We start from the raw sequence: 13,219 nt of genomic DNA, 5'->3' as shown, positions 1-13,219 counted from the left end.
TACTTCTACCTTTTGAAGTCAGGGATACATGAAGCTGTTGGAAAATAAAACACGGACAAATTTTCAGTACTCACTGAAACTCCCTCCGGATACTATCCTACAAGTTTCTGCCTTTTATTATTTTCGTTTGCGTCTTCATAATCTTTACTATATCTCTAAATTCCCACACCTCCACTCTGGAGAAAGGTATTTTTGTCGAGGCTGGCACCTGACAGGAAGTAGATAGACCACAATCACAATAGAAGTCCCTCATATGAAGCTACCTGTTCCACTAAAGTTCTCAAATGTTTCTTGGAAATAATCTGCATGCCACCCTTTTATAATAAACTGGTGATTTCCAAAAACAAACACCCCCCCCAAATATCTTGGAGTTTGTGTGTGTGTGTGTGTGTGTGTGTGTGTGTACACGTATGCAAACACCAAGCATGTGGAGACTGGATGTGCTTATCAATTGTTCTCTACTTTATTTTTTGAGGCAGTTTCTCAATGAACCTGAAGCCCACGAGTTAGGCTAACTGGTCTGGTCATTGTCACCTCTATCCCTGCTAGGGACCCATCCATCCCCACCTCCCCAGCACTGGGATTATTGCCAGGTACTGTGGCGGGGGGGGGGGGGGGTTGTTTTGTTTTTTTTAATGTGGATGCTGACAGTCATCTGCCCATCCCTTGTGATATTTTAAATAAGTTTGTGACTTCACTTTGATCTTCAATCATAGGGGTCTTGGAGCATGTGCAGTGTGTTGGGCATACATGCAGAGAAAAAGGCCAGAGAACTGGTTTCCCTGTTTGCAACTTACCTGGTACTATTCTGAGCCCCAACTTCCTCATCTATGAAACAGGAATCAGAATGCCTCTTCTGAAGGTTTGCTGTGAGAATTACAAGGAACCATTTTCTTGAGGCAGGATCTCCCGGAGTTGAGGTTGGTCCCAGGCTGCTATGTAGCCTTGTCTGACCTTGAACTTCTGATCTTCTCCCTTACCACCCAAATGCCAGTGTTATAGCAACTTTGAGTAAGCATTACCTTCAGGGTCATGAGATGGTTCAGTGGAGAAATATGCTGGCTGTACAGGTCTGCTACTGGGAGTTTGAACCCATGTTAAGGTGGAAGAAGAGAAGCCACTGCACAAAGTTGTCCTCTGACCGCCACACCTGTGCCATGGCATACACCCCTTGCCACACACACAGTGTGCACATGTATACAACAACAATAATAACAATATTTTACCCATTTGTCATGGCATCCTATGCCATATAGAAGGTTAAGAGATGTTGAATCTTAGTGATTCAGTCAATTTATTTTTTTATTTTTAAAGATTTATTTATTATGTATAGTATTCTATCTGCATATATGCCTGCAGACCAGACGAGGATGCCAGATCTCATTACCAATGGCTGTGAGCCACCATGTGGTTGCTGGGAATTGAACTCAGGACCTCTGGAACTGAAGCCAGTGCCCTTAACCTCTGAGCCATCTCTACAGCCCCAGTCAATTTATTCTTGAGGCTCAAAATAAAATTGGGGCTGGAGACATAGCTCAGTTGGTAGTGTTTGCTTAGCTTGCATGAAGCCCTGGGTCTGAGCCCCAGCATCGCATATACAAGGCATGGTGGCACATGCCTGGACAGGTAGGAAGATCAGAAGATCAAGGTTGTTCTTGGCTACATGACAAGTCCGAGACCAGCCAGGGATACATGAGATTCTGTCTCAAAAATAAAGTAAGTATAATAGTTAGCATCCTGTCTCTGAAACAAACCCAGACACATTTTGGGCCCTGGAGGTCAAATGATGGTGAGGGTAGGGGTGGGCAGGAGGGTAGGGTAGGTTACGGTAGGTTGGTGTTCTTGGCAGTGTGCAAGTGAAAAGAGCTAGCCAGACCCCAATGATGGTAATGGATTCCTATGTATTGAATCTTCTCCACTTCACTGTTCCCCATTTCTTCAGCCTCGGATTTTGATGTCTTCACTGTCTCAAAATAAGTTCCCTTTCACCTCTAGGCAGATGACTTCCCTCTTCATAACTAAGAACCTTGACCAAGTTGTCTCCGTTCCCCAGTGGCCTCTCCTCTTCACCCACCTGTGAGGAACTGTGAACTGGGCTGTGCCGAGCCTCAGACCACAGCCACTCCCACCGTGGTCACCGGCAACCCCAGTAAGCAATTTTAGTTCACATGTGGGCCAACTGTGCCTGGTCCATCCTGTTACAGAGCGAAGATCAGTGTACAAGGGTAAGCCATCCCCAGGTATCTGTGGACCCGCACCTCAGAGGGCACGTGGGCAGGCGTGCGTCTTTAAACTTTCGGTTTTCCCTCTAAACTAGGGATGATGTCCTCATTTCTGAGTCACCCCTGGGTTGCTGAGCTGTCTGATTTGCATCATATCAGATGTAAAAACTCAGCGCCTCTAATTCATACCCAAGGAGACTCAGGCAGGGGAGCCTCCCTGGACACACCCTACCGGCATGACACACCTGCACAGCAGCTCACGTCTGAAGCCAGCTCTTCTGCGGTAGCAGTGGTTTCAAAGGATGTTCTAGTCCCCTCCCTCAGAAGGACAGGGAGCATGTTTTCTAGGGTAGCTCACCCATGTCTGTCTTCTTCTGTGCTCTCGCTGCAAGGACAGGGAAGATGCGTTCTAGGGTAGCTCACCCATGACCGTGTCTGTCATCTTGCACTTCTGTGATCTCTCTGCGGGGGTGATAGGTTGGAGGCTGTGATTTCTTGGGTGTAGTGGCACTCAGGGATACCCTGTCCCCTTAGTTATCCTCACACCCAGGTTCTGACTCCCCTCTCGCCTCTGGGCCTGTCTTTCTGTTGCCTTCTAGGTTACCGCTTCCTTTTTTTTTTTTTTTTTTTTAAAGTATTTTTATTTTATGTGTATTGGTATCAGGTTCCCTGGAACTGGGATTACAGAGAGTTGTAAACTGCCATGGGCATGCTGGGAGTTGAACCTGGGTTCTCTGGAAGAACAGTCAATGCTCTTAACCACTGAGACATCTCTCTAGCCCTACCACTTCCTTTTTAACCTTTTAAAAAGAGATTTTTAAAAAATGTGTATGTGTGTGTGTGTAGGGGGATGTTTTCTGAGACAGGGTTTCTCTGTGGCTTTTGGAGCCTGTCCTGGAACTAGCTCTTGTAGATCAGTCTGGCCTCAAACTCACAGAGACCTGCTGCCTCTGCCTCCCAAGTGCTGGGATTAAAGGCGTGCACCACCACTGCCTAGCTGAAATTCTTAAAGAAACAGCTGACAAGTTGTTTTTCAATCCACTTAGTAAATATTTAAGATATAATACACACCTCAAAAATAATTATAGACATATAGAAAACTGGGGAAAATGCTAGAAAGAATTCCAGTATTTCTATCCTTGGAGTCTGCAAATGTCAACATTTGTCAAGTCTACTTTCTCACCACCTTCCTATCATGCAGGCTTTTTAATGAAGAGTAGACAATAAATTATAGACATAATAACAGATTATGTTTAATATATATATATATATATATATATATATATATATATATATATATATATGAAATCTGTTATTTGTGTGCTTGCACACCGTGGTGCACTTTTATATATTTTTATTATGAGTTTATTTACTTACTTATGTGCGGGGGGGGAGAGAATATGCACTGTGGCACATGCATGAAGGTCAGAGAACAGGTTTTAGGAGTCATGAATCCCCACCATGAAGATTCTAGAACTGAACCCAGGCTGTCATCCTTGGTGGCAGGTGCCTTTATCCACCTATGCAGCTCACTGACTCCAGACTTAATTTTCTTACGCCCCCAAAACTTTAATTTGTATTTCCTCAAAAGTGCATTTTTTAACTTAGTATAATGACCTCATTGAGAGAAACAGCACTGATAAAGTACTGTGGTTTAAGCAATAATTTTATTTCAGTATTTACCAATGACTGTGATACAGTTCTAGCAGGAAGAGAAAAAGGTTTTGCCGTTATTTGCTTTGTTTTTCCTTTTCTGGTTCAGAGTCGCGTCTAGGACCACGTGCTGAGATCCATACATTTGTTCTTTCCTCCCCTTCACTCACCTGTCCTTCGTGGCCTTCCTTGGCGTTTGGAAGAGCACAGGACACTAATTCGGGGGCTTGTCCTTCCATGTGGGTTTGTATGATGCTCCCAGAACGAGGTTCAGATTATACACTCGGGGAGGAAATACTACAGAAATGCTGTGTGGCTTCATAACCCTACCGGGAGACACTTGATGTCCCCTGCCCCTTCCTGTCGAGTTTGGCTTTGATGGTTCAGGAGTGGTGTCTGCCAGCTTGCTCCGCCGTGGGGCTGCTTCTTTCTTTAGGATGAACTGGGTCACGGATGGGAGGCACACTGAGGTTCTGCAAAGCTCTCTTTTTGAGGAGCTTGTGTTGCCTATGCGAAATACATGCACACGGAGGCCAAAGGTTGACATCTAGTGTGTGTTCCTTCAATTGTTTCCCATTTTCCCTTTTGAGACAGGTTCTCTCACTGAACCGAACACTCACTGATTGGCTAGGATGGCTGGCCAGAAAGCTCCAGGGATCTCCCTGTCTACAGTTCCCCCGTGCCAGGGTTACAGGCTCCTGAAACCAACCGGGCTCTTGCTCATGGGTGCTGGGAATCTGAACTCGGGTCTTCCTGTTTGTGCAGCAGGGAAATATTGCCATATTTCCCCTGCCCAAATCTCTGTCTCTTAACGCTAATGTTCCCTGGGCTGCAGCATCAGCCTTGGCTTCCCTGGTGCCTCTGGGACCTATTTCCATCCCTCAGAGGATGACCCTTTGCCGGTTAATACTGCCCTTCCATTCAAGGCCTTGCCCCGCCCCGCCCACTATAAAATTGTCCTAACTCTGTTCCGGACAACAGCTCACGACACCAGTGTGCTCCAGGCTGTCCATCAGCCCAGACTTTTCCACTTGAACTTCCTGGTAAGATCTGCACCTGGACCCATCACTTCACATCCCTAGTTTTCCCCACTCCCTTGCTTCAGGCGTTAGCATCTCCTTGGACCCCCGCCACTACCCCTCCCTGCTGCGCGTGCCCTTCCCTCTGAGTCAGTCTCCATCATCAGGCAGAATGAGTTTCCTGGGGTGTAGAACTCCCCACGGAGAACAGAGCAGGTAGGTAAGGCAACTGCTGCGAGGAACTTCTCAGTGGCTTCCCAGGGGCTCTTAGATCCCAGCGATTCCTTCTTTGTGGCAGGCCCCGCCCACTTCTCCACCTTCTTCGTGTCCTTGTTTATGGTTTCCACCTCAGTTCTTCTTCCCATTGGGTTTTCCCTGCGTGGACTCTGTCCCTGCCACGACCACTGACAACTCTGGGTGCTAATTTGTATCTGTACCTCACCCTTCCTATTACCCACCATGGGCGGCGTTTCCTGAACCCTCGTGGGGCACGGTTCACATGTCCTCCGCAGGTGTTTCCCTGGAACCTTGAACTTGCCTACTTGGCCCTTCACACTTGGAAACAAATTATTTACTTTGGTGCCTTCCACTTGAGCTGTGACCTCTTTCGGCCGAGCTTGCACATTCCTGGTTGGGAACCAGCTGACGCGTTATGGCTTCCAAACACACTCCACAAATATTTGTTGAAAAAGTAGGTGAGAGAGCAGCAGCAGCAGCGAGTGAAAGCCGGACTTTGATAGAACTGCGGGGTGTTGTTGATCTGGAAGAGGTTGCCAAGATTCTGGTGACTCAGAGACTTAGGTTGTGAGGACACGGTGACCGGTTTAGAGCGCAGCTCTCCCAGGCCTGCCGGACCCAAGAGCAATACCAGGAAGACTATAAAAGAAAAATTAAAGGCCGGACATGATCAGATAGCTGAGGTGCCTGTGACCCAGAAGGGCTAAGGCCTCACAGGAACGGGTTTTTCACAGCTTAGGTGACTCAGATAGGGTTGGGTTCCCAGGCTTAGGAGGGAGACATGCCAGATAAGGAGGCCAGGCTTCTGCCCAGGTGGCCAAACACACGACCGAAATCCTCCATTAACTTGGCAGCCAGTCCACCCTCTGGTTTCCTAGGGAACCAAGGGCCACACAATCTACAGTGCAACTTGGCACACAGCCTGGGACACTTTATGAGGGCCAGATGGCCGGACTCTGCATGTTGTCAGTGTTGTGGGGAAGGCAGCTGAGGGTCTTGGGGCAAGGCTCAGCACCAGGCCTGGGAGAGTCTGGGATCTCGTGTGGGCCACATAGGTGGGATAGGTAGGCACAGAGTTGGGACAGATTTAGTCACAGCCTGGTGGCAAGTCCAGCACCAGAGGTCATTGACTCTGAAAGGCAAGATAAGAATTGAAAAGAGGCCAGAGCTGGAGTGATGGCTCAGCAGTTAAGAGCTTGTACTGTTCTTATAGAAGACCCAAGTTTAATTCCCAACACTCACACCAGGCGACCACAACCACCCTTAACTTCAGCCCCTGAAAGAAGGATCCAGCTTCCTTCTCTGGCCTCAGTGTACACCTGAATTTATATGCACCTCTCCCTACAGAATGATGAGAGGGGGGGAGAGAGAGAGAGAGAGAGAGAGAGAGAGAGAGAGAGAGAGAGAGAGAGAGAGAGAGAGAGAGAGAGAGAGAGAGAGAGAGCGCTTGGAAGTCTGAAGAGTGGAGGAGGAGAGATTAAGGGTATTATAGTAAGATTTAGAACCTGGTGCCTTCTCTATTAGATCCATCCTATTCATCCTGCATAACACACTGTCTAAGATGAAGTTTGCAGAGATCAGATCAAGGGTCAGACACCCAAAAGGATACTGGCCATGGCCGTAGAAAAATGAAACAAACTCTTTCTGTTCCAGGATATGAAGGCAAGTACAGGAGAACTGCCATGCATTCTTCTTCAGTTTGCTAGCCAGGATTTCTACCTCTGGTAGTTAAAAAAAAATTGTCAAGACTAAATATTCCGGAGCTGTGACTGTAGCTCATTTGGGGAATGCTTGCTCTGCTTTGTAGACTTGAGACCCTGGGTTCCATCCTTAGCAAGGTCTAAAACTCAGCAGGGTGGAACAGCCTTGCAATCCTAGGAAGGGGGGGTGTCAAAAGTTCAAGGTCATCATCAGCTACGAAGTGAATTCAAGGCCAGCCCAGGCAGGGTACTTGGGACCCTGTGTTAAACAAAACAGAAGCCTAAGCTATTTTAGTACTATATAGAGATCTTTCCCAGTTGCACCCAGTTTAGGGGACACTCTAGCTCAGAGGGAACTGGTTGGGGACACCCCACTGCTCTGTAGCTCTGGGGCGAAGAGAGGACTGCACAGGAAAGCTGAGGGACCAGCAAGACGTCTCTAGAATTGTTTCCTGAGAAGGCAGGAAATGACTAAAATGGAACTTAATTAACTCGTGTTTTCTGTCTTGATCTTACTCAGTGGATGCGTAGTTGAAAGTAAGTCAGAGCGGGCATACTGGCAGTCAGAACTAGGCTGTTACGTAACAGGGAAGGGAAGCCATTCGTCACACATGGTTGTAGATGGGCACAGACTGCTCAGTGTGCTGGATTTCGTTTCCTGCTGGTAGCAAGAATTAGGGGGAAGGAGCATCTGGGCTGTGATTTCAGGCATTGTCGGCCAAGTAAGTGGAAAACTGTTTATGGCTTCCTGGCAGAACCCTAACCTAGAGGTCTGGGAAGCCCACTCCAGATGCCAGCAGTAAGAAACCTGGGACTCAGAAGTTCCCATAGTCCAGACGTGGAGCCTCTGACGCAGGTGGGCTGGTGCCAGCTTGGTGCCCATGGAGAGGAACAGGAGATAAATTAGAGAAAGGAACAGTCAGGCAGGGTGGTGAAAACCCTTAATCCAGTCACATGGGAGGCTGAAGCAGGCAGATCTCTGTGAGTCCAGGCCAGCCAGGGCTACATAATAAGACCTTGTCTCAAAGGAGAGAGAGAAGTGGCTGGGGCAGGGTTGGGGGGCCAAGAGCAGACAGAATACTAGGTTGGAGGCAGGCATGTGATGGTGGAAGAAGCCAGCCCAGCATGCCCAGGGGTCCTCTTTTTCTGTAGTATCATAAATGGTTGTGTCTTATGGATTTAAAGTGCCTGTCTTTAGTTAGGGTTTCTGTTGCTGTGAAGAGACTCCATGACCATGGCAACTCTTATAAAGAAAACAGTTAACTGGGGCTGACTTACAGTTTCAGAGGTTTACTCCATTGTCATCACGGTGGGAAGCATGTTGGCACACAGGCAGACATGGTGCTGGAGAGGTACCTGAGAGTTCTACATCCGGATCCAAAGGCAGCAGGAAGAGACTGTGAGCCACTAGCCTGACTTGAGCATCTAAGACATCAAAGCGTTCAGTGACGCATTTCCTCCAACAAAGATACATCTACTCCAGCAAGGCCACTAATAGAGCCACCATTCTTTGTGAGCCTATGGGAGCCATTTTCTTTTTTTCTTTTTTCTTTTTTGGTTTTTCGAGACAGGGTTTCTCTGTGGCTTTGGAGCCTGTCCTGGAACTAGCTCTTGTAGACCAGGCTGGTCTCGAACTCACAGAGATCCGCCTGCCTCTGCCTCCCGAGTGCTGGGATTAAAGGCGTGCGCTACCACCGCCCGGCGGGAGCCATTTTCTTTCAAACCACTGTATACCACTCCCTGGCCACTATAGGCTTGCAGCCATATCATAATGCAAAAATGCACTAATCCCCACTTTAAAAGTCCCCATAGTCTATAACAGTCTCAGCCCTATAAAAGTTCAAAGTGTCTTCTAAGATTCATACAATTTTTTTAACTGTAATAATCTGTAAAATCAAAATCAAAAGGTAGATCACATCCTTCCAACACATACAGGCACAGGATATACATTACCATTCCAAAATGTAGGGAAGGCAGCACAGTGAGGAAATACTGGACTAGAACAAGACCAAAAACCAGCTGGGCCAACTCCAAACTCTATGTTTCCATGTCTAATGTCAAAACGCTCTTCAGATCTCCAACTCCTTTCAGCTTTGTTGACTGCAACACACTTCTTTCTCTAGGGCTGGTTTTGTTCCCTGTTAGCAGCTTTCCATGGTAGATATCCCACAGCTCTGGCATCTGCAGTATTTTGGGATCTCCAAGGCAATCCAGGCTTTAACTTCCCAGCTTGACACAATGGTCTTTCTAGGTCTCCATTCAGGGACACCCCTGACACATGCTTGCTCTCAGTTGGCTTTTCTTAGCCATGGAGGGAGATTCTACAACACTTTTCTTCTATCCTGATTCTAAAGCCAGAACCATGTGGCTGAAGCTGCCAGGGTTCTGCTGTTTGCTAGGGCTGGAACATGGCCTCCTCATTCAATTACATCTTCACCAGCTTTCTGATTTTGATGGTCTTCTTCACTGCCTAAGCTTGGCTGTCCTGAAATTGAATCTGTTGACCAGGCTGGCCTCAAACTCAGTGATCTCTGCCTGCCTCTGCCTCCAGAATTCTGGGATTAAAGGCATGTATCACTATACCCTGCTTTAAGCTTTTCTTCAATTTTTTTTCATAAGTTGGAAGTATAGCTGGGTGGGATCTTGCCTTGAGGTCACCACTCTCTTTATTCCATTTAACATAAAGATATTCTTTAATCTGTTTATCTCCTTGAACATAGGATTTAGCTCCATTCCATTTCCTGGTACTCCCTTTCTCTTTGAACTGTATGTTTTTATTTTCCCTTGTTCAGCTTCTTATTATAAATTTTTGTAAGAGTGCACACTAATAACCATATGACAGAGCTGTAGAAGGAAGTTTCTATCTAGCCTGGCCCTGCAGTGGTTCAGTCCCAAAGAAACACACAAGGACTTATGTGCACTGTTAGCTCAGGCTTATTATTAACTAGCTCTTACAACTTAAATTAACCCATAATTCTTGCCTATGTTTAGCCACATGGCTCGGTACCTTTTTTTAGTAAGACATTCTCATATTACTTCCTCTGCATCTGGCTGGGAACTGTGTCTCTACCCTTCCTCTTCCCAGAATTCTCTTAGTCTGGTCACTCTACCTATACTTCCTGCCTGGCAACTGGCCAGTCAGCATTTTATTAAACTAATACAAGTGACAAATCTTTACAGTGTACAGGAGCATTAGCCCACAGCACAGAGTCAATACGAGGCTGTTTTGAGATTTTTTCTCTGCCAATGCAATTAATTCAAAACTCTTCCATTTAGCCTTAGGTGAACTTTTTGTACAAGGGTAAAAACAACCACATTCTTTGTCAGAATATTACAATAACAGTCTCTTGGACACATACTAAAATTCTTCTCTTCTGAAACCTCTTGAGCTAGGCCTCCATAGTTCAAATCACCCTCAGCACCACTCTCTTCCATGTCCCTGCTAGGATGGTCCATAAAGTTCCACTTAAAGCATTCAACTGCTTTTCTATTCCAAGGTCCCAAAGTCTACATTCCTCCAAACAAAAGTATGATCAGGCCTATCCCAACAACATCCCACACATGGTATCAACTTCTGTCTTAGTCAGGGTTTCTATTGCTGTGAAGAGACACCATGACCATGGCAACTTTTATAAAGAGAAATATTTAATTGGGGCTGACTTATAGTTTCAGAGGTTTAGTCCATTATCACATGGTGAGAAGCATGACAGTATGCGACAGACTTAGTGCTGGAAGAGCTGAGAGTTCTACATCTTGATCCATAGGCAACAGGAAGTGAACTGTGTCCCACATTGGGCATAGTTTGAGCATATGAGACCTCAAAGCCCCCACAATGACATTTCCTCCAACAAGGCCACACCTACTCCAACAAAGCCACACCTCCTAATAGTGCCACTCACTATAGGCCGAACATTCAAATACATGAGTCTATGGGGCTATGCCTATTCAAACCAGCACAGGCTGGCTTGCAGTTCACAGGTTTACTCCATTGTCATCATGGTGGGAAGATGGTGGCACACAGGTATACATGGTGCTGAGAGGTATAGGTAGCTGAGAGTTCTACACCCGGATCCAAAAGCAGCAGGAAGAGACTATGAGCCACTAGTCTGGTTTGAGCATCTGAGACTTCAAAGCCCACCCCCAGTGACACACTTCCTTCAGCAAGGCCACACCTACTAAGAGTGCCACTCCCTGTGAGCCTATGGGGTCCATTTTATTCCAAACCACCACAGTAGCCATTATCAATACCATTAGCACCATTATCATCACCACAACAGCTACCACTAACATCCCCATTACCACCATCACCACCAAATTACTATGTATTGATCACTTTCAATTTGTTCAGTCACCTTACTTAATTCTCACAAAGCACTAAGTCAGGAATTCTTACCCTGCAAAAGAACCCAGGTGTCGCCGGGCGGTGGTGGCGCACGCCTTTAATCCCAGCACTTGGGAGGCAGAGGCAGGCAGATCTCTGTGAGTTCGAGGCCAGCCTGGTCTACAAGAGCTAGTTCCAGGACAGGCTCTAAAACTACAGTGAAACCCTGTCTCGAAAAACCATAAAAAAAAAAAAAAGAACCCAGGTGTCTGTCAGAGATCCTCAGTGACTTGCTGAAGGTCCCATGGCTAGGGATGGTAGAGTTAGACTTTGGCTCCTATCCTGGGTTAGGGGCAGACTGTAGAAAGATATTCAGTACTTGTGTAGCAATGGGCAACATGGGGAGATGGTGGTTAGAAACCTACTTCATAAGGAGACACTGATGATGGAATGGGAAACTATAGATGGACTGATTGCAGGGGAGATGTTGCCTGATTTGAAAAATGTAGTTTGCTGGGTGGTGGTGGCCCATGCCTTTAATCCCAGCACTTGGGAGGCAGAGGCAGGCAAATCTTTGTGAGTTCGAGGCCAGCCTGGTCTACAGAGTGAGTTCCAGGACAGCCAAGGCTACACTGAGAAACCCTGTCTTGAAAAACCAATAGAAAGAAAGAAAGAAAGAAAGAAAGAAAGAAGGAAGGAAGGAAGGAAGGAAGGAAGGAAGGAAAGAAAAAAGATAAACATAAAATGTTTACAAATTCAAATAATCAGTGGATAACACTTCAGAATAAAGTCTTGCACTACTTGGCAAGCACCCTAACAATGCAGATCCCTAGCCCTATCCTGCAATGTTTGGGACATGTTAAACTAACTGCTACTCACTGTTTAGCTGAATTTGAAATTAATTTGACTGGCTTTATCTGTCAGCTGATTGAATCTGCTGTGCTAGATACCTTGAGGCCACACCTGGCTCAGCTGCTGAGCTCTCCGCTCTCAGGAAGTCTGTTGTCTCTCTGTCCACCCTGCCTCCACCTTCAGCTCCTAGAGCCTTATATACCCTGTCCTCTTGTTTCCTCGTGCCCTTTCCTCCTTCCTGCTTTTTGCTCCATATTTCTGTCATCTTCATGGCGAGTTCTCCCTCAGTCTCCATAGTATGTTCCTTCGCAGCAGGCAAGCAGCTCATGGAGCCCCCAAAACACGTCAGTCATACCCATTGGGGCCATTTGTTTATGTTCATACCAGCCTATCTGCCCTCCTATAAGTAGGCTCTAGAATTTTCCAGCAGGAATTGCGGGTTTCATTTGTATGAGCAAGTGAAGAATTGAAAGATTGTCTTGTACCTGGGGAGCCACCTCCATCTTTGTCCGGAGCTATCTGCAGCCTGTGGTTGGCATTACTCATAGCCCCTCACCCTGCCCATGCCTATGTCCCCCCAGGCCCTCAGCCCCCCCCCCCCAGACTCTCATTCTCTCAGCCCCATCTCCCTAGCACCCCTCCTCTTGGGTCTTCAGTCCTCCAGGTTCTTGTCTTGATGGAGGATTTTCATTGGTTAATTAATAAAGAAACTGCTTGGCCCAATAGGACAGAAAATTAGGTAGGCGGAGTAGACAGAACAGAATGCTGGGTAGAAGGCAGTGAGGCAGATGCTCCAGGCAGTCGCCATAGTGAGTCGCCATGCTTCTCCTCTCCGAGATGGACGCAGGTTAAGATCTCTCTTGGTAAGTGACCACTTCGTGGTGCTACACAGATTACTAAATATGTGTTAAAGCAAGATATGAGAATCAACCAATAAGAAGCTACAGATAACGGGCCAGGGGCCAGGCAGTATTTAAAAGAATACAGTTTCCATGTAATTATTTTGGGTAAAGCTAGCCGGGTGGCGGGAGGTAGCCTGCCGTTCCTTCTACATTGTCTAGCCAGCCCCTTGACATTCCCAGGTCCTTACCCCATCCCCATTCCTCATCCACCCAGCCATGCTCCAGGCCTTCCCCATGCTCCAGGCCTTCCCCATGCCCCAGGCCTGCCCTCACAGGCCCTACTTTTCCAAGCCCCAGACTGGTTCACGTCTCC

General features: G+C 46.9%; 1 protein-coding gene across 1 annotated transcript in view; it reads left to right on the top strand.

Moving 5' to 3' along the window:
- The first annotated feature begins 4,839 nt into the window (after positions 1 to 4,839).
- Positions 4,840 to 13,219, top strand: part of Kdm7a (lysine demethylase 7A) — a 101,829-nt gene continuing 93,449 nt past the window's right edge. The window contains exon 1 of the mRNA XM_038318527.1: positions 4,840 to 4,918. The gene's annotated coding sequence lies outside the window, so the exon portion shown is untranslated. The remainder of the gene's footprint in view (positions 4,919 to 13,219) is intronic.

The sequence above is a fragment of the Arvicola amphibius genome, chromosome 2 (genome assembly GCF_903992535.2).
Source record: "Arvicola amphibius chromosome 2, mArvAmp1.2, whole genome shotgun sequence".
Lineage (NCBI taxonomy): Eukaryota > Metazoa > Chordata > Mammalia > Rodentia > Cricetidae > Arvicola > Arvicola amphibius.
Note: the sequence above shows the minus strand (reverse complement) of the source record. Positions and strands in the feature narration are given on the sequence as shown.